Genomic DNA, 25,848 nt, shown 5'->3' with positions numbered 1-25,848 from the left:
AAAAGAAAGAACGTTTTGTATGTCTTTTCAAAGGATAGAAAGCTATCTGATTCTATGCCAAACTAAATCACCAAATGAGAATATGACTTTTAAATGGTGATGATGTTTATTCAGTATTGATTTTCATATTCTATGCTGTGGGATTTGGTTCTGGGTCACTGTCTTTTTTTTTTTTTTTTTTTGAGATGGAGTCTCACTCTGTCGCCCAGGCTGGAGTGCAGTGGCACGATCTTGGCTCACTGCGACCTCCGCTCCCAGGTTAAAGAAATTCTCATGCCTCAGTCTCCTGAGTAGCTGGGATTACAGGCACCCACCACCATGCTCGGCTAATTTTTTCTTTTTTTTCCCTTTTTTTTTTTTTTAGTAGAGACAGGATTTTGCCATGTTTGCCAGGCTGGCCTTGAACTCTTCACCTCAGGTGATCCACCTGCCTCGGCCTCCCAAAGTGCTTAGATTGCAGGCATGAGCCACTGCTCTGCCTTTAGTTTCTGAGGCAGTAGGATGATAAAAATGTCTGCCCTTCGTGATAGGATACTTATTTTAGCAGAAATAAATTTGGTTGACTGTGGTTTAAAATTGTCTTTTAATTTCTGTGTCTTTCATCTTTCTTGATTATATAATGTATGAAGTCAATCTTGAAACCACATTTTTTAATGAGCCATTTTATATGATATATTTAATAATGCAAAAAAATCTAGTACTTCACACAAAGAACCATGCTTTATGCTTTCAGGGATACAAGAATGAATAAGCCATCATTGTTTACATTGAGATTTTATATTTAGGTAAGTAAATGAAACAATATAAAGCAAGATTCTAGGAGAAAGCAGGATTTAAGGTATGAACAAAATGTTTTAGAGGCTCAAATAGAGAAAGAACTTAATGCACCTGAAGGAATTAGGAAAGGTTTGGTAGGTCCCTGACCTGAAACACGCAAAACCAAGCACTGCTGATTGCACTGACTCTGCCTTCTTAGCCATCTTACTTCATTTGTGTTGTCAGCTGACTCACCGTGAAAAAGTTTATACTTTCTTTCACTCTCTTCTAACCTTTAGCCCACCTGCTGCTTTCTTTGCTCTTAGTAGAAGATCTTATGTCATGATTTGCAAAGAAAATAATGTCAGGTTTTCCTCCAACTTCCTACCACCATATCCACAAACTTGTTTTTACCCATATCCATCCTTTCCCCCATTATGTTAGAAAGCCAGTGCTTCCTCGTGACTTCTGAATCCAGTCCTTTCTGCTTTCTCTGAGATTTCATTCCATTTGTTATGCCCATTCTCTCCTATTTTTGAGCCATTCCCACTCACTCTACTGGATTCTTTGTTTCATCTTTGAAACCTCTGGTGTGTGGCTGTCTCAAACTTGGTTGGTGGTGTGTTTGATGCAAAGAACTCTACAGATACAGTTTTGGGGGTTAGGTTTTTGTGTTGATGAAGGAACCTATGTAAACTTCAAAGGACTGAATGTTTATGTCCCCCCAAAATTTGTATGTTGAAATGCTAACCCCTAAGATGATAGTATTAGGAGGTGGGACCTTTGGAAAAAGATTAGGTCATTAAGGCATTAGTAATTAGGCTGTTAAGGGATTAGTGCCCTTATAAAAAAGACCCAAAGAAAGCCCTCGCCCCTCGGCTAAGGTTACAGTGAACAGATGACTTTCTATGAGGAAGTAAGCCTTTACCCAAAACCAAATCTGCCGGCATCTTGATATTAGACTTCCCAACCTCCAGAACTATGAGGAATAAATGTTCATTGTAAGCTACCCAGTTCATGGTATTTTGTTATATCAGCCTGAATAGACTAAGAAACATTACATAAAGCAGGAACCAATGCAGCATGCTCCCCTTAGAGGTGTGTCTTCCCAGGTTCCCAAAGCTTTTCCTGGGTCGGACTGCTATGGGTGAGTCTACGCATAGCCAGTGAAGATTCTCCTGGGCACCAGAAGCTCTTTTTCATTCTCACAGGAGTTTCTTTCCTCACTTTCCTTCTTCCACCTAACTATTCCCAAGCATAGCCTTCATGTCTGCTTGCTCAACAGGTGTTAGTAACTGGTAGTCTACAATCCCAACAAATTCTTGAGTAATTATTGGAATTTAAGTGTAACTAACTCAATGAATAGGAAGGTTGGTTTCTCAGCATAGCATCCGTTAGGTCACCTTTCTCTATGGTTTCTTTCTTAAAAAATATTCCTAGACCTCCTCTCCTGTTCTAGATTCTGCCTTATCTGTTCTCCCCTTTATAGATAATTTCTAACCACTCTGTCCTTAGTCCATTCTCTTCAATCTTACATCCTCACCACTCCACCAGAGTTCATGTTAAAGTCTTAATAAATGCTTTTCAGCTATTTTTTCCCTTTATTCTCAACTTTATTAACAATAGCTTTCTCTCTCTCTCTCTCTCTCTCTCTCTCTCTCTCTCTCTCTGCCTTTCTCCTTGAAACCATCTCTTCCTCTGACTTTCATGTCATTATGCTCTGCTTATATTTTTAAACACCTTCCTAGTCTATTCTTTTCTTCTCTGTTTGGCTAATCTTCATGCACCTGACTTTAAAAAGTAGAAGTTCTTTAGGACTCAGTCCTAGGCCATCTTTTCTTGTCATTCCACACTGTTGTCCTGGGCAACCTCATTTGTTTCCATGACTTGAAATGCTATCTACTGTCTAAAGGCTGTCAAATTTACATCTCTACCCAAATCTTGCTGTGAGTTCCACTGTCATATAGCTAATGTGGACATCTTTTCTTGAATGTGTTCTAAATCAAACTTTTGATTTCCCGTTCCTACCACAAGTGTGATCTTCACTTTTCCCCATCTGAGTAAAAAGGCACTATCATCCACCTAGTTGGTCATCCCAGAAACCTATTCATTGAGTTAATTACACTTAAATTCTAATAATTATTTAGGAATTTGTTGGAATCATTTTCTACCAGTTACTAACACATGTAAATGGAAAAACTATTTCTCTTTCTGTATTCTGGATGTGCTGGGGGAGGAATTGAAACAAGTAAAGCTGTTTCTCTATTCTTACAATACTTCTGACACCAAGTGTGTGGGCTTTTCTCACCAAGCAATTCTTTAATTCCCTGTGGACACCAACTAGGTGTTGTGTAATTTACCTTAATTCCAGCACTACCCAGAGTTAGCGCAGACCCCACAAGTTAAGGTCTCAGTTCCACAGACTGCCCCCCATTTCCTATGCCAATCATAAGTAGCAGGTCTCCAGGCTACCCACAACTTTGGTCTGACTTGACTACAAATTGGAGCTTCTCATGACACTTCAGGTTTGATAATTTGCTAAAATTGCTCACAGAACTCAGGGAAACAGTTTATGTACATGTCAGTTTTTTATAAAGGATTCAAGTCAGGAATAGCCAAATGGAAGAGATGCATGGGGCAAGCCAGCGGGGAGGGATGTGGAACTTCCCTGCCTACTTGGGGAGTGCCACCTTGCAGGCTCTTCTATGTGTTTATCAACAATAAACCCTCTGGACTTCGTTTAGGATTTTTATGAAGACGTCATTACATAGGCATGGTTGATTTAATAATTAGCCATTGGTGGTTGAACTCAATCTCTACCCACTCTCTCTTCCCCAGAGGTTGAGAGGGCTTGGGAGATGGACCTGAACATTCCAACCCTCTAACTATATTTTTGTTTTCCTGGCAACAAGACCCCTATTAGTGGCTTTCCAAAAGTCACCTCATTAACATAAACTGGGATGTGGTTGAAAGGGGCTTGTTAGGAATGACACAAGATGCTACTTTAACCTTCATTACTCTGGAGCTATTTCAGGAGCCAGGGACAAAAACCAAATATAAGAAAAGATACCTCATCACACTTGTTGCTTAGGAAATTCCAAGCGTCTTAGGTGTGTTGATGGTACAGCGGTGAGCATAGCTGCCTTCTAAGGGTTTTAGGAGCTCTGTGCCAGGAGTCAACGACAGAGACCAAATCTATATTATATCAGTATCACACCTTGGAACTCTTATCTCCCATACTCAGTCACCCTGTTCTGAAATATATATCCTAAATAGATCTTGAATGCACCCACTTCTCCATCTCCACTGAAACTTCTCTAATCAAAGGCAACATCATCTCCCACCTGTAGTATTGTACTTTCCTTACAATCGGATTGTCACACTTTGGTTCTCGGTGCTCTTAGTGTGAAGTCCAAAGTCCTTAACACAGCCTACAAGGCCCTTGTTGGGGATGACAGACTTTTCCTCTACCCTCTTATATTCAATGAATGGGAGCCTGTTAATCAAACTAACAAATGACAGGTTAACAGGAGAAAAGATACAATTTGTATTAATGTTTACATGCATGAATATTCACAGAAAAGTAAAACTCAAAGAGGTAATTAGACTAGGAGTTTATGTACCTTTTTAATAAAGGAAAGGAGGTTTGGACTTTAAGAGATAAATTGTGGGGAAGTGACTAGGAAATATATGGGGGAACTAATGGAGGATAAGGGTTATTTTAGTTAGGTCTGTTTGTGCAAACTCATCTTAGTGTTGACTCTCCATCTCTGGTGATAAGTCACTCCTCTTCCTGGTCCACGGAGTACAGAGGACACCTTCACAAAGTGTAATTTATGCCCTGCTTTTAGGCAGTTAAGGGGACAGCAAAGAACTCTTCCTACATCTATTGTTTCTCAGTTGCTTTCAGCTCAAAATCTTTATGCCAGAGTGGCATACTTTGGGTGATATATCCTGATCCCTTTTCTCCTGTTGTGTTGTAAGGAATAATTGTGTTATTTAAAATGGGTTGGTTTTTTTTGTTTGTTTGATTTTTTGATGATCGGTCAGATGCAGACATGTAATAACACCATGGAGAGGCATGTGAAAATGAAGGAGATTTATTATACTGACAAGTCCTGGAAGAGGGAGGCATGGCATGCCATGCAGGGGGCATGTGGGAGGAACTCTCAGGGAGTGAGCTCAACCAAGCAGATGGGGAGCGGAGAGAGGCTCAGGGGAAGGACCTATGGACAAGGGGCTTTGTTGGTGGTCAGGATACAATATATAAGCAAAAAGCATGAGAGTGTTTCATTGGAGTGTTTGAATGTCACTAGGTCACAGTCAGAATAGCAAAAACGGGAACTTGTGGCAGGAACCAGCCTTTTCACACTGGTGCACCTGATGCCCAGACAGAGTGTTCATAGCCTGTTTGTGGGAATCTTGAGGCATCAAGAAAATAGGAAGTTTTAAAAATTTACCATATCCCTGTATAATCTGAGCTCTGCCTTCTACTCCAGCCTTATTTTTAACAATTCTCCTCTTTAATCTCACTGATCTGTTTTCAATTCTTGGAGGATGGACAATACACGCTTAGCTTCCTCTGAATTTTCACACGTCCTGTTTCACCTATGTGGAATAGTTTCTCTCTTCACTCTTCCCTTTACTAAATCCTATTCTGTTTTTAAAGGTGCCAGCTTAAATATCTGTTCCTCAGAAAAGTCTCTTTTGACTTTTCAAGCAATATTAGATCTTATTTTCATATACTTTATACTTTTTCTTTATAGCTTTTATCAGAGTTATGGTTAAATAGTTACTTACATAGTTGTCTCTCCTAGACTGTAATTTCCATGAAAGCAGGGTCTTGTTTATTGCTGCATTCCTGAGCCTCGTACAGTATCTGGCCTATAAGAGGTACATAGTCAATATTTGTTCATTTACGCATTTAACTGATAGGCAATGTTTTGAGTGTTAGGGATTTAACAGTGAACAAACAAAAAAAAATGAATGAACACATAGAGTTAGGTTTTATGGCTCAGTAAAGTGGTAGTTAAGGCCAGTATCTTCTTATTGAAAGAGATAATGCTGTATAGTACATTATTACCATATTTACTTTAAAATTCATTGGTACATTTCTTAATCAGAGAGAAGAGATATAATAGCTTCATATCTAACTCATACTATCAAGCTTACAAAAAACTTCTGAAATTCTAAAGTGTTTATAACACATAATGCTAAATTTAGTAGACTGCTGAGATGTTTATCAGATTTTGGCTTATCATTACATGTTAGCAGCTTAATGTGTATCATTACTAAGAACAAAAATTATATTAATTTATTTAAAACATTTATTTTTTGCAGGGAATGAGTTAAATTTGATTTCTTTATAAAGTAGGAACAATACTTAGATTTTGTCCAGCTTTGAAATTTTCTTATAAGATGTAACTAACATATTTAAGTGACCCTACATAAACAAGTACTGTAGTTATTATCTACCGGCCTAAACAGGATTTATAAGACTTCTGTAGGAAAGAAGATGAGTGTAGAAAATTGGTTAGATGATAGTTCTACTCCTGGAGGGAGAAAATGAGAATTTTGGAGACCCTTCCTGACATAATTTAGGAAATGGATTCAGGGAAGAGGCTGTAAGAGAAGCAGGCCTCATCCCATGTGCATCTCAATACTAGGGACAATTTCCTCTTCCTCTCCTTATCCAGGAAGGACATATAATAGATCTGCAGATAAAGAAGGTGAAAAGGATTGCTGAGTAATGTTTTCTTAAGTCATAATGAAAAAGAACCCTGGGAAGAATAGATGGACAGCCAGATAGAGGCCTTTAAGAGTAAGGGAAGTTTATGGAGAATAGCTAAGGATGGAAAAGTAAGAAGGTAAGGTAAGAAGGTAAGAAAGTAAGAAGGCATAGTGACCCTATATGCTTCCTAATTCTATATGCATTTTCATTTTATATAAGTTGTCTTGTCATAATTCAGATTTCCTTCAGAGGAATATATACAAAATTCTTATATTGCCCCTTCCTCTTCTCCTTTCCTGCATCCTTTCCTCCTGCCCTCCTTCCTCCCTCTCTCTCCAGTCCCTGCTATTTGCCAAAACTCCTGCTTAATGTTTTGCTTTCCTGATCGAAAATCTGAAAACTAGTTTGGTCTATGGTAATAAAAATCACTGGCTCTCGTGCCTGGAAAAGACCCTAAGAGTCCTCTACTGTAAATGCTCAGCTAACTAGAACATAGCAATATTTATTTTCAACAAATATTTATTGGGCAGCTACTTTGTGCTGCTCATTTCAGGTGCTAGGAGTACAACGCTAAGCAAAATAGACCAAGAAACGCTGCCCTCATAGAGCTTATACTTTAGTGAATAAATCAGAATATACAGAATATTTTCAACAAAAATATGATGGGTTTCATGCAATGAATGAACAAATAGAAAATCAGAACACGGGGTTTCACCGTGTTAGCCAGGTTGGTCTCTATCTCCTGACCTCCTGATCCACCCGCCTTGGCCTCCCAAAGTGCCGGGATCACAGGCGTGAACCACCATGCCCGGCCCCGAGATACTGGGCTTTTACAGGGGAATGGCCACATCAAGGGTCAAGAAAATTACTGGTCCTTCCTTCTATTTGACTGTTCTGTATGCCATTCTTCATCACTGAATCTCTTTCTGTCTTCAAATGCTCATATTAATAATGTACTAATGCATATAAGCATTCCTTTTTCTCTACAGCCTTGCCAGCATCTGTTATTTTTTGACTTTTTAATACTAGCCAAAGTGGTTTTGATTTTCATTTCTCTAATGATAGTGATATTCAGCATTTTCTCATTTGGCTCGTTGGCCAAGTGTATGTCTTCTTTTGAATAGTGTCTGTTCATGTCCTTTGCCCCCATAAAGAGGTATATTTTTATATAAAGAGGTACTATTATATACCTTTATATACCTATAAAAGCTATATATTGGTTACTTTATATACCTATAAGAGGTACTATTTTCCTTGAGCTACTTTTTTCCTCTTGAGACAGGGTCTCACTCTGTCACTCAGTCTGGAGTGCAGTGGTGTGATCATAACTCACGTGCAGCCTTAACCTCCTGGGTTCAAACAATCCTCCTACCTCAGCCACTTAAGTAGCTAGAACTACAGGCATGTGCCCCATGCCTGGCTCTTTTTTTTTTTTTTTTTTTTTTTGAGACAGAATCTCGCTCTGTTGCCCGGGCTGAAGTGCAGTGGCTCAATCTCGGCTCACTCCAAGTTCCTCCTCCCGGGTTTACGCCATTCTCCTGCCTCAGACTCCCGAGAAGCTGGGACTACAGGCTCCTGCCACCATGCCCAGCTAATTTTTTTGTGTTTTTAGTAGAGACGGGGTTTCACTGTGTTAGCCAGGATGGTCTCTTATCTCCTGACCTCGTGATCCGCCCGCTTTGGCCTCCCAAAGTGCCGGGATTACAGGCGTGAGCCACCATGCCCGGCCCCGAGATACTGGACTTTTACAGGGGAATGGCCACATCGAGGGTCAAGAAAATTACTGTAAGTGGTAGGATTTGGCTTATGATAATGTGTGTGTATGTGCATATACCTGAGCTCACAATACACATGCCATTTATCTTGTAGAATTAGAAAAATGACATGTTTTCCTGAAAATGAGGGAAATAAATGATCAACAGGGTAAGAAGACTGGTGGAAATATTGTAACAGAATTGATCACAGTCAAGTGTGTTTCTTTGCCTAGTCCAGAAAAAAACTAAGCTTGACAAATAAGGAAGTTTTCCCTTTCCTAGGCCAGAAGAAACTAAGTTGTAGACACAAAACAGTAAAGTGTTTGGGATAATGCCATGGATTATTTGGCTTAGATTATATGTGGTTGTGCGAAGCCGGATCTGCTCATTGTGTCTCGCATTCTGTCTCGGCTATGTGATAATAAATGATGAATTCTCAAGGAGTTTCTATCCCTGCTTCCTTCTTGGAAGCTGATAAGGTTAAATTTTTTTTTTTTTCCCTTATGGTTTACCTGGGTGTGTGAAAGAAAATAGTTCTTGACCTTTTTTCTTCCCTAGCACATCTGAAGGGTATGACACATTTCCATCACTAATAGTGAGTCATACTAGCAATAATTTTCACCAGCTTGTGAATCTTGAAAAAAGCCCCCAATTATTGAAGGAGGTAGAACATAGTGAAACACACACACATACCTAGTCTATGTTGTTTTATCTTCAGGCAGTTCACACATGAAAATGTAATCTGTTCTTTTGAATTTCTTAATCACTTTTTCCATATTAATCTTATTGCCTAGATAATTTCTATGCCCCAGGAATAAGGAAAATGAACAAGATATACTTATTTTATTTTTTGAAATCAGAATGTTGGAAGATATTAATATTTTGGTCTTCGGGCCACATTTGGAAAACTTTGGTTTAACCACTCAAAATATTAATTTGTAAAGCAGAAATAATAATTCTTTTCAGGACTCTGTGTGATTGTGATTGGTTGCTATAAGAGAAGTAGATGAATTTGATTGTTATTTGAGAAAGGAGATGAGAATAACTTGGGGAGACCAAAACAACTCAGGATGGCTTCACAGTTCTTAAGTCTAGGCCCTCAGTTTTATAAGGCTTGAATTTTAATTTCATCAGGATGCTAATAAATTAGGGGAATTAGTTCAGCTAATAAAACTTTCCAAAGTCTGATGTGCAAACTGTAATACTAGTTTACTAGTTTATAAATGGAAGATAGTCCCTTCCAATGATATAAATATTTATGTCTGCCTTTACAGCACCTCTGCATTGTATCAGGGCATGCATGAAGTTGAATTTTAGAAGCCAGGTAATTGTTTGGGGAGCATGCAATCAAAGCAAAGGGAAGTGGATTGTAGACAGAGGTATTATCCAGGCCACGGCACGGCCAGTGTAACATCCTGCCTCAAACAGGAGTCTGCTGAAGATCCTTACTGTCAGATGCCCAGATTTAGTGTCTTTCTGTTGGAGAGCACAGGACTTACACTGTTTATACTGTTTCTTTGACCGTCCCATTTGCTATATTTCATTCTAACCATTCCCACCTGTTTACAGAATCTTTGGCCAGACAAGTTATCGTTTAATTGATGAGATTTCAACTTGCTAAGTTAAAATCCCATTTTACGATGTCTCCCAGACCTTATACTCGGGTTATCTGAAGTGCAGTTTTAGGAACTCTCTCCACTCTTTGGTAATAAATAAATGTATGTCTGAAGTCTCTAGGTTTGCAAAATTTCATCTATCAACAGCATTTGAAGTATTTGACATACTTGATTATACCTTCCTTAACACATTTCTTCACTTTTGAGAAACGATTTTTGGGGTGTGGGGGTTCCTTTATTACTGTATTAGCTAGCATGGCAAATATGGCATTGTCATCCAAAGGGTAAGGAAGCTAAACATGGTTTATATTGTAGTTAGTTGGTAGGCTTCATACCACAAGGAAAGTAAGAGAAAATTGTTAGCGTAGAATACCTCTCTGGTTTGTCAAAGACTATTTCAGGTCATCATCATAGTTATGTGAATCTGCATCCCAAGAATATGTCAGTTTGGAATTTGGATGCCTGGAACTGAGAGATTCTAACCAGTGATGTGTTGTTATAAAATAACTGTTTCTTTCTTTCCTTTTTTTTTTTTTTTTTTTTTTTTTTTTGGTAGAGATGGAGCCTTGTTATGTGGCCCAGGCTGGTCTCAAACTCTGGGCCTCACGTGATCCTCCCACCTCAGCCTCTTAAAATTTTGGGATTACAGGGATTACATCTGTCAAAATACCTGTTTCTGTCTTTTTATGCTCCTCACATTCTTTAGCAAGTTTTCCATTTTTATTGCAGGGTCACTGGAAAGTGTTATAAGTATACTTTTGATACTATTATATCTTACGTCACTGTATTTATCCAAAAGTGACAGCGTTTTCTTTTTGTTTGTTTGTTTTGCCTTAGGAAGAAAATGGCAAGAGGTGGATTTTTCATGTCAAGTGTGGTGTACTACTATTTGAAAGAAATACAATCTTATTACAGTATTATATTTTAAAGACTTGCTGATATTCTCTGTAAGGTCACAGTATTTTTTGCATGTTTCAGAAGTAGGGTTTCTTCATTATGAGATTCGTAATGTTCACAACGTAATCTAAAATTTAAGATTCTTTGATTCAGTCATATCTTTCCCTTTTTTGTAGGGAGTTGGTGGTGCTAACAAGTCATGTAAAAGTAACTTATTTGCATTTTTAACCAAAGTGGCAGAATGGTTGCCATCAATTTAGCATATTACAGTAGTATTTGCTAGAGAAAGTTACAAGTTCTTAGAGCTAAAGCTACTCAAGAATTTACTTAATCTGAGTTTATCTTTTCTTCTTACTATATCTAGGATATAGTCACACTTACAGAAACCATCCAGAATGGTTTTTTGGAGGGGAGTTTACCAAAGTATACCTATAAAAAACATCTGAAAATTTACACTCATGAAAAAAGCTTTATCTGTTAAGATTCCAAATAACTTTGTCATGGCAGTAATAATGAGAAAACGTAGACAAAGTTCAAGTTTTTAGGAATAGAGAAAAATAAGAGTAAAACATCAGGTACCATTACGAAGCCAATTGGTCATAAGTAAAATCATGTCCATTTGAAAAGGTTAATTTAATATCCATACCCAAAGAAAATAATAAGCACATGAGAAATAGTTTACTTTTTTGTATAAATGTAAGGGGTACAAGTGCAATTTTGTTACATGGATGTATTATGCAGTTGTGAAGTCTGGGCTTTGAGTGTAATCATTACTCAAATAATGAGTATTGTTTTGATAATTTCTCATCCTTCACCTCTTCTCACCTTCCCACCCTTCTGAGTTTCCAATGTTTATTATTCCACACTCTATGTCCATGTGTACACATTATTTAGCTCCCACTTATAAGTGAGAATATATGGTATTTGACTTTCTATTTCTAAGTTATTTCACATAAGATGATGGCCTCCAGTTCCACCCATGTTGCTGAAAAAGATATGGTAATACTTTTAATGGCTGAGTAGTTTTCCATTATGTATATTATATATATATGTATATATACGTATGTGGTGTGTGTGTGTGTGTATATACACACACACATATATGTAATATACCCCATATTTTGAGGTTTTGTTTCTATTATGTTATTAATTGTCATCTAGTTTCTTTGTAGATTCTTTGTTTTTTTTCTGTCCATCTGTCTTTGTGGTTTGGTCATTTGTTGTTTTGTCATTTGATTTCTTCCTCTGTCCTCTTTGTGTCATTGTTTTCTAAGACCTGTGTGTTTTATACTGTAAACCAAAAATAAAATACTAAGCACCCCCTCAACCATCTGAATGGACTTCCTCCTCAACCAGGGCTCTTTTAATATTTAACATGAGAGACTGTTTCAGGCCATGATGGGAAATAGGGGTTGGTTATGCCTCATTATACCTCTCTGGCATTAACATCAACACAGACTTTAAGTCTGATAAGAAACATTTTACAACTTATGATCTCTGAAGCCTAGTACCTGAAGACTTCCTCTGCAAATAAGAAATTGGGTCTCCACAGTCCTTTATCTTAACCCAGACATTCCTTTCTGTTGATCCCAGGTCTTTGGATAAACCCAACCAATTGTCAACCAGAATGTGTTTAAACCTACCTATAAGCAGGAAGCCCCTGCTTCAAGTTGTCCTGCATTTCTGGACCAAACCAATGTATTTCTTAAATTTTTTTTTATTGAAGTCTCGTGTCTCCCTAAGATATATAAAACCAAGCTGCATCCCGACCACCTTGGGCATATGTTCTCAGGACCTCCTGAGGCCTGTGTCATGGACCATGGTCACTCATATTTGGCTCAGAATAAGTTTCTTCAAATATTTTACAGAGTTTGACTCTTTTCATTGACAATACTTCGTATGTTTTTATGATGGCAAATATTGACCTTTCATTTCCATGTTTAAAACTCCTTTAACATTTATGGTAGGACTGGTCAAGTGGTAACAAATTCCCTGGGTATTTGCTTGTCTGGGAAAGACTTTATTTCTCCTTCATTTATAAAGCTTATTCCAGCAGGATACAAGATTAGTGGTTGGCAGTTTTTTCTTTAAGCACTTTGAAAATAGAATCCCAATCTCTTCTGGCTTCTAAAGTTTCTGCTAAGAAGTCTGTTGTTAGTATGATGGATTTTCCTTAATAGGTGATGTGTTAGGCTATTTTTGCATTGCTATAAATAAATACCCAAGGCTGAGTATTTTATAAAATATTTAGCTCATGATTCAGCAGGCTGTATAAGCATGTCACCAGAATCTGCTTGGCTTCTGGTGAGGCCTCAGGAAACTTATAATCATGGAGAAAGGTGAATGAGAACTGTTGCGTCACATGGCAAGAGCAGGAGCAAGAAAGAGATGGGGGAGGTGCTACACTCTTTTAAACAACTGGATCTCATGTGAATCCATCACCACTAATTATCTCAGGAAGGGCACAAAGCTATTCATGGGGAATCTGCCCCCATGAGCCAAACACCTCCCACCAGGCTTCACCTCCAACAATGAGAATTATATTTCAACATGAGATTTGGCATGGGAAAACATCCAAACTCTATCAGGTGACTAGATGCTTTTCTCTTGCAGAATTTAGGATTTTTTTCCTTCATGTTGACTTTAGATGATCTAATGACTATATGTTGTGGTGAGGCAACATATTTTCCTAGAGTTCAATGGGCCTCTTGTATCTGAATGTCTAAATCTCTTGCTAGAATAGAGAAGTTTTCCTCAATTATTTTCTCAATTTTTTTTTTTTTTTTTTTTTGAGATGGAGTCTCACTCTGTTGCCCAGGCTAGAGTGCAGTGGCACGATCTCGGCTTACTGCAAGCTCCGCTTCCTTGGTTCACACCATTCTCCTGCCTCAGCCTCTGAATAGCTGGGACTACAGGCACCCACCACTACGTCTGGCTAATTTTTCGTATTTTTTTTAGTAGAGATGGGATTTCACCATGTTAGCCAGGATGGTCTCCATCTCCTGACCTCGTGATCTGCCCACTGCCCACCTTGGCCTCCCAAAGTGCTGGGATTACAGGTGTGAGTCAAATAGTGTTTCTAAACTTTTTGCTTTTTCTTCTCCCTTGTGATTTGTCAGTTTGCTTGTTTTTATGTAGTCCCATACTTCTTGAAGGCTTTCTCATTCTTTTAAATTCTTTTTTCTTTATTTTCTTCTCACTGGATTAATTCAGTGAGAAAAAAAGACCAGTCATTGCATTCTAAGATTCTTTCTTCTGTTTGGACTAGTCTATTATTGAAGATTTCAACTGTATTTGTAATTCTTTCAATGAATTTTTCATTTCCAGAATTTTTTTTTTGACACAGAGTCTTGCTCTTTTGCCCAGGCCGGAGTGCAGTGGCACAATCTCGCTCACTGCAACCTCCACCTCCTAGGTTCAAATGATTCTTGTGCCTCAGCCTCCTGAGTAGCTGGGATTACAGGTGTGTGCCACCATGCCTGACTACTTTTTTTATATTTTTAGTAAAGATGGGGTTTCACCATGTTGGCCAGGCTGGTCTTGAACTCCTGGCCTCAAGCAGTCTTCCCACTTCAGTCTCCCAAAGTTCTGGGATTACAGGTGTGAGTCACTGTGCTCAGCTCGGTTTTTTTTTTTAATTTTACCTTCATTAGGGTAGGACTTTTTTTTCTTGAGGATGCGACTATGGTGTTTGTTGAGTAGGGTCATTTGGCTTTGCTCCTGGGTACATTCAGTGGCATAGATTCCGTATGATTTCCATGGTTATAAGTAACCTGTGTGGTAGCTTTCTCAAATGCCAGGTGTAGTAGTGATGTACTGGGTGGGTGAGTGGGCTCAAGGCCTCCTGAGTAGCCTGGGTGTTGTGAGCAATGGTGGTAACAGAGGCAATGTAAAGCTTGTCTCCTTGAGCTCTGTGCTCTAGAGTCAGCAGATGTTGTAAGAAACTGTGTAGACCAACCTTTAGGCCAAGAGGTAGCACCTAAAAGTGAGAGCCAACTGTGATGGTGGCAATAGAGTTTATGCTTGACCTTTGTTAATCGGGAGAAGTTCTTGGGCATTTCAGATGATGGGTAAGGCCATGGAACTCTCAGTAGTCCTGGTCCCATGATCTGCCTCTGAAACAGGAGGGGTGGGATGTGGTAGTGGGACCCACTTTGTTCTCATGCTCCTGACCCAGTGAGGCTCTCTCCTGCAGTCCGACACTGGCAGCAAGTCACAAGAAGTTTGTCTTCAGACCATGAAACTACCTCAAGCTGTAAAGCTTCCTGCCCAGGTCAAAACTGTGGCTATCAGACTAAAACCCTCCCAGTTCAGTACCACAAAGGGAGGGTATTGTATTAGTCTGTTCTCACATTGCTATAAAGAAATACCTGAGACTCATAATTTATAAAGAAAAAACATGGGTCTGCAGGCTATACAGGAAACATGATGCCGGCATCTGCCCAGCTTCTGGGAGCCCTCAGAAAGCTTACAATCAAAACAGAAGCAGGTATGTCTAGAGCAAGAGAGATCCAGTGGGGAGATGCTACACACTTTTAAACAATCAAATACATGAGAACTCACTATCACAAGAATAACACCAAAGGGATGGTGCTAAACTATTCATGAGAAACACCTCCATGATCCAGTCACCTCCCTCCAGGCCCCATCTCCAACATTAGAGATTACAATTCGACATGAGATTTGGGTGGGGACACAGATCCAATCCATATCAGGTGCCCATGCCACACTCACCTCTCCTACTCAAAACCAGATTGCAAATTCCCATCCAGAGACTCTCCAAATCAGTGACTGCAACCCATCCTTGTTGGCACATTCTTACACAACCCACTATGAGTTAGCATCAAAAATGGCTTTCTCCTATCAGCGCCCATGTCTGAGAGTGTGTGGGGGGTACTTCCCACTGCCGTTACTTCTCACAGTCTCCTGACTGCTCCCCAAGTCAGATCAGGGCTTGGTAAAGTCAAGAAGCTCCTCCATGGCCTGGATTGCCTGACTCTCCAGTGGGAGTGTGTATCACAGAGACAATTTCTCCCCATCTCATACACTGGGGATTCACTCACAGTTTCCCACCAGATCCACCCTGCAGACTGCTGCTTGCCTTATTTTTCAGAGTATCCAGTTTTTTTCACTTTTATGTTGAACTCCCGTGTTCTTTCTTGAATAAAATTTCACAGTGTGAATCTCTACACATTATTTTGCCTTTTCCAAATGCATGAGGCAAGCTGGCAAAGCCACTATTCTGCTATGTTGGAGAAAAAAACAGAAATGGTTGGCTTAATAGATACATGCTTTAAAATTAATCCAAGCTAGATGTAGTTTTCAATGAACTAATGTATATTGAGTGTCTATTATATGTAGAATCCAGAGAAGACTGTTTCTTTGTATTTTTTTTTGTTTTATAGTAGTGTGATTCAATTGAAACCTATTATCAGCCTTATGACCATACCAAGTTATGCCAGTCATTTAAAATTTCTAGTTTTTCATTATTCGACATATATTGATATACAGCCTTACATGCATATCTATGAAAAAGTGGTGGGAGAAAGCTCTCAGCTGATTTTTATGCAACTCAATGACCATTAGTGGTTGGAAATCTTCCCAACTGAATCTGACTCAAGTAGGAATAGTTAACATTAATCAAGAGAGATTAATTACCTGCCACAAGTCATTTGAAATAGTCTGTCCTGAGAAAAAGAGAATTTGAAGATATGTAAATACATGTTCTTTGGGAATGCTTATTTCTCCTTTTCTTGGGGATACAGAATAAGAGACAGATTCAGATACAAACCTCAATACTTGAAATCATTAGCTTTGGTCTTGGTGGGACCAAGCCAAAAAATAAAAGCTATTAATATGTGATTGAATACACACACACACACACACACACACACACACACACATACACATTTATTATAAGGAATTGGCACATGTGATTATGGCAACTGGGAAGTCCAAAAATCTGCAGTGTGGTCTGGCAGACTCAAGACCCAGGAGAGCTGATGGTACGGTTCCAATCTGACAGAAGTCTGCTGGAGAATTTCCTCTGTCTTGCAGAAGGTGGTCTTTTCATTCTACTCAGGTCTTCTATTGATTGGATAAAGTGTACATACATCATGGAGGGCAGTCTTCTTTACTCAAAGGACATCAGTGTCAATGTTAATCCCATCCAGAACCACCTTCCAAGTTGACACATAAAATTAACAATACACTTTTCCTTATCTCACCCAAATGTAGGTTCAAAGCTCTGGATGCCTGAATTAATATTGCCATTGCTATACCACTTTTGCTTTTGGAGAAACATTAGAAATAACTTATTTTATAAAATTAAAAAACTGTAGGCTAGGCACATTGGTTCATACCTGTAATCCCAGCACTTTTGGAGGCCAAGGCAGGAAGATCCCTTGAGCCCAGGAGTTCAAGTCTAGCCTGGGCAGCATAAGGAGATCCTGTCTCTACCAATAAAATAAAATATAAAATTTAGCTAGGCATGGTGGCATGTGCTTGTAGTCTCAGGTACTCAGAAGGCTGAGGCAGGAGGATCCCTTGATCCCAGGAGTTCAAGGCTGCAGTGAGCTGTGATTGTACCATGGTGCTCCAGCCTGGGTGACAGAGCAAGACTTTTGTCTTGAAAAGAAAAAAAAAAATACAGTGTTTCTGGTTTGCAGTTATACTGAGTGTTCTAGGTATGACCTGACCAGCTCATAGCACTTGCAATAAGATTATTCTCTTCTGTAGTCTGGTTGCTATATTTCTAATAATGTGACTCAAGATTTCATTCATTTTCCCTCTAGACTTATCACTCTTTGAACTTTACAGTTTACCACTAGGTCTTTTTCTCTAAATGAGCTATCGTTAGGCCAGTTTTCTTCTTCCTCTTGCAATCCTGTTGTTCAGGAGTTGATGGCATTTAACCTAACATGTGGATTTTCACATAACAATTGCTATTTTAAAATGTTATTACTTAACCCATATGATTTGTCTTAGAACCACAGAACCTCAGAACTAAAATGAACATTTTATGATAAACAACCGGGTCCAAAATAAATGACTTACATAGATTTATAAGGTAATTAATGACAGAGCTGAGTCAAGGATTCATGTTTCTTGATGTCTAGTTTAGTAGTCTTCAATGCAACAGACATCAAGTACATATTATATCTAGAAGTAATGTATTAAAGGTAATCTTTTGGCTTAAATCATTTTAGAATGTAACATCCTTGTAACACAAGTCATTGCCCATTTCAACTAGAGAAGAAGATATATAGAAATATCAAATGTTAACAAGGTAATAGGCCATTGCTTTTGTGTAATTCAAAATTTGATAATGATTTTGTTCTTTGCCCTAGTTGTTGATAAAATTCTTAAAGTGAACATTGCCCTACTGCCTATTTCTAGGTGCTGTTCCTTTAGTAAGTATATTTTGAACATCATTTGCTTAAACATTTTTTAACCAATTAGAAATCTGTCTACTTGAATTATGTTCATTCTCTTCCTATGTATTCTTTTTGAGTAATGAAATGAGATTATTTTAATATGACTAGAAAGGAAATATATCTTAATATGAGGGTATACAAATTTTGTTGTCTTAAATAAAGATTGACATGTCAAATCTGTAAAGAATAAAAGCAAACCTCATTTTTAGGTTTATTATTTTTTAAATACCACAAATGACAGTAAAGTAGCCTTCATTTAAATAGGTACCTTCAGTTGCCTACCACCCCCAACCACTCCAATAATTAAATGCATTTTACTTAAACTTATTGGAAAATTTGGAGTAGAATCTCAATTAATGTCAATTTCACATCTTTGATGATATACAATGTCCCTGCAAGATTAAAAACATGATAATAGGAGTAACAAAAAATCATTGTTATTTAATTTTTAAAATTTTACATTTAGTAACTTTGAACAGTACAAATCAACTTAAAATGTATGCTTTGCTACTGACTATAACACTGAAAATTATATCATCAAGAGCAAATACTCAGCTTTGAGACCTTGGATCTAAAAAGTTAAAACTCTGCATTTCTGTTAAACATGTATTGATTTGGCAGTTGACAGCAGGTTGTCAAAGTGCCTTATGGTGAAGGTTGTAATAGATGATATCTAGGTCCTCCTTTAATGAGTGAGTCTACCAAAGACCATGGAGAGGAAAATGTGCCTCTCATTGCCTGACTCCTGATGAGTAAGACTTCAGTGAAGTGCAGAAAACAGGTCCCTGCTGGGTCTGTCCATGACAGGCAAGTTGCCCAAATGAAAACCTTGGGCTCTGTCTCAGCTGTCACCCTAACTTTCAAGTGACAGCAGCTAGCCTTTCAAAGCTTTAAGCACCTTTGAAGAGTTTCTGATGCACATTTAAAAGTATTATCACAGATGAAAGAGAATTCATTAGGTCAGACCTACCTCAAAAGTTTTAAGTTTGTTCTTAAGTCACTTTCAGAGAAATTAACAATCCAGGAATAAATCTTTTAATTTACCCTACCTATTGTGGTTACTAGAACAAGGCACCTTTCTGATAATGAAACAGAAATCCTTTCATTCCTGGAATTTCCTGTTGGGAGTGTAAAGTTTTCTGAGCAATATGTAACGCTGGTTAGTTATGCAATATGTTGGATTTTACTGCCAGCTTTGTTTAAAAAGGGTGTGAGAGGCTTTGACCAACAGGAATGTGAAGTCAAAGTTAAGTATAGCATCATCTTACCACCTGTCACATGAATAAACCCGGATTCATAAGCAAATATGTTGTACATTTAAGTGTTTTTATTAACTCAGATAAGCTAGCCATAAAATAGTTTTCTCTTATCTTTACCTGTATATAATTTGCAGAAACTATCTTTTTCCCTCCAGGAAAATGTTAGTGGAGAAAAATTGGTCCCCAAAATTGTATACAAAAGTTAATAAACATGTGAGGGAGGTTGTCTTCAGTGATTGCAGGGGAGATGGATGGATCTGGAGATATGCTCATAATACATTTAAATCCCAGTACATGGGTGAGAGTCGAGTCTTCAGCACTATGGCAAACCTGCTAAGATTCAGGGTCCTGCTCTCTCCTCTGTCTCTAGCTACTTGCATAGGTGCTTAGTTCTCCCACATAACATTTCAAGATCTGTTTAGAATAAGCCTCTCCCAATCTTATACTGAAAAGCATCTATAATCTATGCTGTTTTTAAGGATATAGAGACTATGCTGTAGTCTCCTTCAATAATACATTACCTATTTTTAATAATTTTAAGCCTCAAACATTTCTTAGGTTAATATCTAATCTAATTTTCTCTGTAAGGCAGTTCTCAACCTTAGCACTATTGACATTCTGGACTGGATAATCCTTTGCTGGTGGGGAGCAGGGGGAACTTGTCTGTGCATTATGAGATAGATGTTTGGCAGCATGCCTGGGCTCTTCTCATTAGATGCCAGTAGCACCCTGCTCCCAGTTATGATTGCCGAAATGTCTCCAAACATTGTCACATATTCCCTAGGGGTCAAAATTGCCCCTGTTTGAGATCCACTGCCCTAAGATAGCATAGAATGTTAGATAACTGTCCAATTTTATTTTCTCATTGTCCACATGGCTGTGATTTACTTGAGATCTCACTTAAGAGGTGAGACTGGAACCTGGGTTTCCTAACTTCACTGTTAGTTTTTTTTCCCTAACACACCATGCTTTCTTGGTTTAAGATATTCTGATACCCTATTTATGGGCTTGTCTAGCTATGAGTTCTGTTACAGTATAGCCAACCATTTAGTAACCTACTCCACATTATGCACATAAAATCTGTAGTTCTCCTTCATATCCACTTGTACACACTGTTTTGTGTTGTTTCTCCCAGAAGCAATCCTGAAACGGGGATTTGTGTAAAAGCGGCTTATTAGGTGTTCTCAGGAAAAATTGGTAGAGGAGTGGGGAAGTGGCCAGGGAAGAGAAGGAAACCAAACAATGGTACAATGTCAGGCAAACTTCCAAGCAAGTAATTTTAGCTCAGTCCCGCAGGGGGGCCCTGGAGACAGTGTAGATCATATCTCAGAACTATTCAGATCAAGTACAAGAGAAAAAAACTGCAGTGTGCCTACTTCCCTGCCCATCAGTCATTGTTTGAGGTGGAGTTTCTTAGCCTTGATACTATTGACATTTTGGGGGTAATTCTTTGTTTTTTTGTTTTTGTTTTTGTTTGTTGTGGGAGTCTGTCCTGCACATTGTAGGCTGACTACAATTTCTGGCTTCTATGTGCTAGATGCCAGTAGCCTCCCAGCCACCTTTCCCGGACCAGTTATGATAACCAAAAGTATCTTTAGACACTTTGACTCCTGGAGGTCAAAGTCACGTCCTCATTCAGGACCATTGGATTAAGTGTTGTCCCTGGGGAGATGTAAATTTCTGGGAACTTTAGGTACTCAAGCAAAATGGTCTTTGGCAACTTAAAAGGAGCCCTCTGACTGATACTGGCATTGGCTGTGGGGGTGAAAGCACACCAGGAGCCATGTGCATGAAAAAGTTAATGAATTCTAGTAGCTATGGGTGGAGTGCTGATATCATCTGCTACCTGGATAGTGGCTTATTAAATTTCTCCTTTTCAGCCATGTGAGCATATTTGATATAAAGGCACAGTTTTCTCTGAAGGACTTTTGGTGGACTGACTCAACCAAGTGTGCCACATGTTATAGTCAGTGCCACTAGAGCAGTATCTGACTCATCCTACTGTTGCCATTATACACCATAAATACCTCTCTAGTGAGGCTCATTTTAAGCTCTATGGAATTAGTTTGATCAGAAACCTGAATCAAGAAAGAATTTCATAAGTTGAAACCATTCCTGATAGACTAGACTTACTGATTTTTGTTTCACTCTAATGACAGAAAATCACTGTGTTTTGGCTGTGTTTTCTAATCTTGAACCTATTTTATTGTACCCCTGCCCTCAATTTACCATTCATTCATTCATTCAAAAAGTGTTTACTGAGTGCCTAATATGTGCCCAGCACTTTGCTAGGTAATAGGAATACAATAGGGGACAAAAGAGATATGGTTGCTGTATTAATGGAACTTCCAGTCCAGTAAGGGAGAAAGACAAGAAATTACAGTTCAAGGAGCAGGATTGTCTGAAAATAGCCATGAATTCTCACTCTAGGTTTCCTGGACTGTGAGAACTGGGGAGTTCTCTTCTACGTCATGGGAGGGGCTGTGCTCAATTCTTATGAGACTGGTGGCTTTGTCTTCCCAGTAGAGGTGATTTCAACTTTGCAGGGAAGCTGGCATTCTTAACTCCAGTGAGCAGCCTGCTTGGCTGTCAAAGTCAGACTGCCTGGCACCAAGTGTATTTCTCCAGTGTTAAGGCTGTATAAAAAGGGATAATAGCAGAGAGGCCATTGTCTCTCCAACTAGAAGCAAATCCCCATAGTATTGGTTCTTGTAGGAGGAGAATGAGATACCTGTAGCTTTTATTCTCTCACTAACTGTGGCCTTTTACTTGTAAATTTTCTCTTTCCCCAATAAAGTGTATCTTTAACCCATGCTGTGTAATGTGGAGTTTGTCTTTAAACCTACGTAAGTGCTACAAAGAAAAAAAGCGGATTTAAAGGATGTGCCATGTACTTCGGATTATTCAAGTGATCAAAAAAGCCTGTTTGAGAAAGTGACATTTGAGCTGAGACCTGAGCTCTGAGAAAGTAAATCACGTGAAGATCTAGAATAAGAGCCTTCTAGGCAGAGGAAGAATGTGGAAAATCCCTGAGGTAGAGAATTTGATATGTTTAGGGAATTGAAAGAAGGCTAGTTTGGGTGGCTGAAGCATAGACATAGATGGAAGGGAGAATGAAAGCAGCATGAGATGAAGTTGGAGAACTTCAAAATACAGGATGGAGCCAGATCATAATGAATGGCCTCACTGGCCATGATGAGGAGTTCTTATTTTATCTTAACTGCAATGGGAAGCCATTGAAGCAAACTTCAAAATACTCATTCTGATTTAGGTTTTTAAAAGATAATTGTCATTCTTGTATGGAGAATGTTTAGAATGGGAGCAGAGAAATCAAGACAGCAGTGTAGTAGTTTATTTGATAGATGGTAATATGGTTTGGATGTTTGTCTCATCCAGATCTCATGTTGAAATGTAATTCCCCCCGTGGGAAGGTGTTTGGATCATTGGAGTGGATCCTGTATGAGTGGCTTAGCACCATCCTCTTGGTGATTAGTGAGTTCTTGCTCTGGTAGTTCATGTGAGATCTGGTCATTTAAAAATACGGCACCTCCCACTTCTCTCTAGCTCCCTCTCACCATGTGACGTATCTGCTTCTGTGTCACCTTCTGCCACGAGTAAAAGTGCCCTGAGGCCTCATCAGAAACTGAGCAGATGCCAGCACCATGCTTGTACAGTCTGCAAAATGACAAGCCAATTAAACCTCTTTTCTTTATAAGTTACTCAGCCTCAAGTATTTGTTTATGGTGATGCAAGAATGGACTAACGACAATGCTGATTGCTTTGGCTAGGGTGGTGGCATCATAAGTGGAAAGAAATTAAGAGAGGTGATATAAATTTTGGAGGCACAGGATGGAGGGTTGAGAGAAAGGAAAGAATTAAGAATGACTCCCAAGTTTGTTTTTTACTTTTGCTACTGGGTAGGTGATGAGATGAAGGAACTGTGGAGAAGGAGAAGGTTTATTGTGGTAGGAGGACAGGATGAAAACTTCCATTTTGATCATATTAAACTTTAAATGTGAGACATCCAAAGATTCAAGAGGGCAAATTGGATATATAGGATTTAGTTCAGAGACAAGATTTGGGCTGGAAATGTAAATTTTGGAGCCATTTGGATACACATGATGTTCAATGCCAAGAGCCTGGACAGACTTGCTTAGGGAATGAGTCTAGATAGAGAGGAGTACGAAGGACTCAGCCCTGAGATTCTCTAAAACGAAGAGGTTAAAGATATGGGGGGGAAACCAGAATCTAAAACGAAGAGGTTAAAGATATGGGGGGAAACCAGAATCTAAAACGAAGAGGTTAAAGATATGGGGGGAAACCAGAAAAGAATGTTCAGATGATGGGCTATTTCCCATGTGCTTTTGGTCAATGTAACAAAATCAAAATTGAGGGTTGGGAAGAGAATACTGCAAATTGTTCTTTCTATTCAGGCTTGGAACAATAAAGTTAAACACAAAATTATGAACACATACTTGGGCAATAGAATTATATGGTAGTTCTTAGTTATATGGAATCATCCAGATGATGCAGAACATGATTCTGTTTTTTAAAGATTTTCATAGAAATGAAGGCACAAACTTTAAGAATTCTAGGAAGCCTTCCCTATCCCAACAAGATCATTTTTATACTTTGTGTACTCTCATTACACACATCCTTATCCTAGCTTGAAATATTGAATCATATAATGAGAAAAAGTCATTAGGAGTTCATGTGCTGTTCCCTCTGTCCTCCACAACCACTCCCTCTAGTGCCACCCCTTAAGTACACAACTCTTCATCAGAAGGTCTCCTTCTCATCTTTTAGTTTAGGTGTCATCTCAAAGAGGCATTCCCTCAATCATGCATACCTCTCAATGCTCAAATGCATTCCTGCAGTAGCACATACCTCTTACACCATTATTCTTGGTTATTGCACAATGCTATTCATGATCTCTTATTAATTTACTCAAATTTTTACTAGTTTTTGTCTTTTTCCCTCACTAGACTATAATTTCTATGAATGCAAGGACACGTTGGTATTTTATTCCAAGACCCTAATGAGGTGTGCACACATTTGATAAATATTTTTGAATGAATGAAGATTATTTTTAAAATTTAAAATTAAGCAGTGACAGAGTTCTTTTTTCCCCTTTCTTATACAAATGTTAATATCTTACCACAGTAATTTTTTAAATTATTTTTTAAAATTTAATTTAATTTTAAGTTCCTGGATACATGTGCAAGACATGCAGATTTGTTACGTAGGTAAATGTCTGCCATGGTTGTTTGCTGCACCTATCAACCATCACCTAGGTATTAAGCCCAGCATACATTAGCTATTTATCCTGATGCTCTCCCTTTCCCCAGCTCCCCAACCAGCCCCAGTGTATGTTGTCCCCCTCCCTGTGTCCATGTGTTCTCATTGTTCAGCTCCCACTTATAAGTGAGAACATGGCAGTGTTTGGTTTTCTGTTCCTGTGTTAGTTTGCTGAGGATAATGGCTTCCACCTCCATCCATGTCCCTGCAAAGGACATGATCTTGTTCCTTTTTATGGCTGCACAGTATTTCATGGTGTATATGTACCATATTTTTAAAATCCAGTCTATCATTGATGGGCATTTGGGTTAATTCCAAGTCTTTGCTATTGCAAATAATGCTGCAGTGAACATATGCATGTGTGTATCTTTATAATGGAATGATTTATATTCCTTTGGGTATATGCCCAGTAATGGGTTTGCTGGATCAAATGGTATTGCTCATTCTAGATCCTTGAGGAATCACTAGACTGTCCTCCACAATGTCTGAACTGATTTACATCCCCACCAACAGTGTAAAAGTGCTCCTGTTTCTCCATGGTCTTGCCAGCATCTGTTGCTTCGTGACTTTTTAATGATCTCCATTCTGACTGGCCTGAGATGGTATCTCATTGTGGGTTTGATCTGCATTTCTCTAATGATCAGTGATGTTTAGCTTTTTTTCATATGTTTGTTGACTGCATAAATGTCTTCTTTTGAAAAGTGTCTGTTCATATCCTTTGCCCACTTTTTGATGGAGTTTTTTCCTTGTAAATTCGTTTAAGTTTCTTGTAAATTCTGGGTATTAGACCTTTGTCAGATGGGTAGATTGCAAACATTTTCTCCCATTCTGTAGGTTGCCTGTTTGCTCTGATGCTAGTTCTTTTGCTGTGCAGAAGCTCTTTAGTTTTATTAGACCCCATTTGTCAATTTTGGCTTTTGTTGCAATTGCTTTTGGTGATTTAATCATAAAATCTTTGCCCTTGTCTATGTCTTGAATGGTATTGTCTAGGTTTTCGTCTAGGTTTTTATGGTTTTGGGTTTTACATTTAATTCTTTAATCCATCTTGAGTTAATTTTTGTATAAGGTGTGAGGAAGGGGTCCAGTTTCAGCTATTTTTTT

General features: G+C 38.6%; 1 protein-coding gene across 1 annotated transcript in view; it reads left to right on the top strand.

The window, feature by feature from the left end:
* Window positions 1-6,176: 6,176 nt before the first annotated feature.
* Window positions 6,177-25,848, top strand: part of CATSPERB (catsper channel auxiliary subunit beta) — a 196,331-nt gene continuing 176,659 nt past the window's right edge. The window contains exon 1 of the mRNA XM_017857906.1: window positions 6,177-6,636. The gene's annotated coding sequence lies outside the window, so the exon portion shown is untranslated. The remainder of the gene's footprint in view (window positions 6,637-25,848) is intronic.

The sequence above is a fragment of the Rhinopithecus bieti genome, unplaced genomic scaffold (assembly GCF_001698545.2).
Source record: "Rhinopithecus bieti isolate Rb0 unplaced genomic scaffold, ASM169854v2 scaffold_41913, whole genome shotgun sequence".
Taxonomy (NCBI): domain Eukaryota; kingdom Metazoa; phylum Chordata; class Mammalia; order Primates; family Cercopithecidae; genus Rhinopithecus; species Rhinopithecus bieti.
This window is presented reverse-complemented; position numbering and strand designations above follow the sequence as displayed.